The following is a 3,684-nucleotide window of genomic DNA, read 5'->3' on the forward strand; positions in this document are numbered from 1 at the left end:
CTTAAAGGTTGTCTCAGAAGCAGTGGTGGCTGGGAAGTTTTAAAGGTGGTGGGGCGTAACATTTGGAGGCTGAATTTCTGAGAGCGCAACAAACACACTTGAGTCCCTTAAAGGAGTTTCAAGAGGAAGAGGGGTCCCTCTGCGAATAGTTTAGAAATATTTGTTCCAAACTGTGCAATTTGGGTTGGCTGCACAATTTCACGCAATAATTGCTTAAAAAGCACCAGGCTTTAGTCATTACGATGTAAAAATGATCCACATTTAACACGGGTAGGTCAGCCTTTCACCCCCGGCCCGTGCAATCCTTCATAAGGCGCACTACCCATCTTAGGTCTGTATGTCTCGCTGCTGCTTTGATTCTTCTCCCTTTTCCTTCTGTCTCCTTTCTCTGACTTTCTCTTTCTCACTCACCTCCTGCTTCTGTTTCCCTCTTCACACACTTCTCTCTCGCACATACACGATCCTCTCTTTGATCTTCTATCCATTGCTTGAGCTCACCATCGTTCCTGTACAGCCCTCCCTATCTACCAAAGTCGGGTGCAGCTGAGGTTCGAATTGTTTGGAGAAAAAATTGAAAATGTACTGGTTGCTGCTTTTTCCTCTCTTTGAGAAATGAGACGGTTCAGTTCTGCCAAACAAAAATGACGTTGTCGGAGGGATGCTTTTATTACTGTCCCTCTGGACATACTTGAATAAGACTCTTGACATACTTGAAACATATTTAACATTTTGGTGTGTAATAAAAAAAAAAATCAGCGCCCACTTCAGGTACTGGCATAGTGCAAAGCACCAGAGGCTGCCCTCAACCGCAATAAGTTACATCCTAATCCTACCATCCCTATCAATGTACTCACTGTCTCGTATTTTCTCAGCTCCAGCTCCTGCATATCTCTCCCGTTTTCTATCGCCTCTTTCTTGTCAACTCATATAGCGCTTTCGCTCTGTATCTTTGTCATCGTTGCCCGCTTTCTTTTCCTCACTTCCCTCTCTCTGCACCTTTCACTCTTCGTCCCTGCCTCTTCAGTGTGTCTGCTGGAGCAGGCACAGGCCACCACCCATGCTTTGCTTCCAGCTGCGCTGCCGAGGCCGTGACTGCTGGTGCAGCAGTATGCTTCAATGGCCTCCCACATCTGGGAGTTATCAGCACAAGTGTGAAGGACGCCACGTTGAGAAACCAAACTAAATGGTGTGCCCATGCTTTAGGCCTCAGATCTGGAGATCAAGGGCATAGAGAGCGAGGGTCAGGGCCAGGGAATGGGGGGCCTTGACTAAACACAGTGAGAGAGCATAGGAAAGCAGACTGAGGCAGAATCTTACAGTGGTGACTCGTAAACTTGTCCTAAACTACCTACATCTTCCGGCCAGTGCAGCTGTTCAGTTGCGTGGTCCCTTCCTGGTATGGCCGACCACACCTCAAGCTCACAGGTAGACCGTAACTCCATATCTGCTGCACGTGGCGGCAGTTCCAGTAGGCCCGCCCACCTCCGTACATGTTAAATTCGATACAGCCAATGAAATTTAATGTATCTGTGATTGACACAGTCCCAAAGAAGAATACAAAGAAACTATGCTGTTTGCCCTTAGTATCATACTGGCGGGGCCAGACATCTGGCGCCCCGTGAGCCACTTAATTGAAACAAAGCAGTTTAATTTACTCAATCTGCGCATCGCTCTTCAGGGTCCGCACAGATCGCAGAGAAAACTTGCCTGAAATGGGACGCGCCCCTGTCCCATGCTCAAGATGGGCCCGTAGCAGGTCAGGCCGGTAGAATGATTTATTTAATATTTATAAACTATTCCAGCAGGCAATGCATGCTTCTGCTGACTGACTATTTTGATGTTTACTGTTTGACTGATATCATTGCCTAAGGCTACAGGGGGTGGCGGTGCCCCCCGCCCTGAACATCCAGCCACCACTGCTCAGAAGACCAATCTGCTGACTTCATTATATCTTGTAATGAGACTCCCGCAGCAAACGCTCTAGAAGCCATTGTCCTCTCGCAGAATGGACGCCAAACAAGGACAGGTCTATCCCTGCCCATAACATCACTTCTCTCACCCACCTAGCGATGGTCGCTGTGGCTACGGCATGATGGGGCTTCATATGCGCTATAAGTAGCTGAGTTACGCCTTGGGTTCTAAGATCTCACATCGCTTACTCATAATCTTTAATGCATTGGACTACGTATATTTTCTTATTACCAGTGAAATATGGGTAGGAAATGATTCTCGAATCGCTTTTCGTTCTTTTCGCAATGTTAAACGCCACGCCATCTGGATAGAATATTTTCCTGTCTATCTCCAAAGCTTTAACGTCTGACACTCTTCAGCAGGCGGCTAGGCATAACGACATTGCCAGTTTCCCTGAGAGTTGTGAACGAGAAAGACTACCATTCTCCGGACACCTGAGAAAAAGGCGAAAGACGTCTCTGACGTCCCACAATACTGCATACTTAGGTTCTGGCGGTCTCCTCAACTTCATTCCCTTGAGGAGCCTTATAACTGCTGGGTGTTCTCCCACACCATTTCCTTCTACCCTGTCGTGTCCTGCTGATATCACAGATCTGTAGACTCCTGTTGTCCTGTAGGCTCAGCCCTCTTGAAACTTTGTCGCTAAGAAATGTAGAGCATGCACTACAGAGGCTGAAACGGGATCCAGACTATGCTCTGTGCACCACTGGGTCCAACGGTCCCATGCAGCACCATAGCTCCCAATGGTGGAAGGCACTCAGGAGTCTCCAATACAGTCTGCAGTGAGTCACAAAATACCTGGCAGGGTGAGGCTGGCCGGTCAGCCCGAGAAGAAGGTCCCACCGATGCAGAACTATCCTCGGACAATCCGAAGAATGTTCCATCGCTACTGGAAACCACGCTTGAGATTTCCACAATGGCAGCACTATCACAAGCTCCACTCCTTCTCTCCAGGCTTCGTGAGCATGATGAATGGCGGGAAGGCATAATGCACTGCTCCGTGCCATTGGTGTAGAAAGGCGTCCGTACCCACTGCTCCCGGGTCTATCCTCCAGCTGAATTACTTGGGCGTCTGCATGTTCAGTCTGGATGAAAACAGATCAGTGTCCAATGGACCCCATATTTCCTGTAATCGTTTGAATATTAGGGGTTGTAGATTCCAATCACGGGAGTTTACAAGATACTATGAATTCCAGTCTTCTATACTGTTCTGTGTCCCTGGGAGGTACTCTGCCGCCACTGCAATCTGCTGCTGAAGGCAATAATGCCAGAAATCCTTCACCAGCTCTGCTAGCATTCTGGATCTGGTCCCCCCTAGCTTGCTTATGTAGCGTACTGCTGCGATGTTGTCCATCTTCAGCAAGACACAACACTTTACTTTGTCCTTGGTAAAGGCGTGTATTGCGAACGATCCTGCTAGGAGTTTGAGACAGTTTATGTGTAAGTTCAACTCTTCTCCGGACCATTTGCCTCCTGTCTCTGCCCGTTTACATCAGGCTCTCTAGCCTGACCTGCTTATGTCCGACTCTGTCACTAAGTCTGGGACGTCGCCGAAGATTGCTCGGCCGTTCCAGGCCTCCATGTTTTGCAGCCACCAATGTAGCTCCTGAAGCGCTTTGTGATCTAGGGTCACCAATTGATGGTAGCTGACGCTCTCTTGCAAGTGCCTGATCTTGAGCCTCTGGAGAACTCGGTAATGAAGAGGGCCAGGAA

This window comes from Ambystoma mexicanum, chromosome 1q, assembly GCF_040938575.1.
Source record: "Ambystoma mexicanum isolate Mex_15411 chromosome 1q, UKY_AmexF1_1, whole genome shotgun sequence".
Lineage (NCBI taxonomy): Eukaryota > Metazoa > Chordata > Amphibia > Caudata > Ambystomatidae > Ambystoma > Ambystoma mexicanum.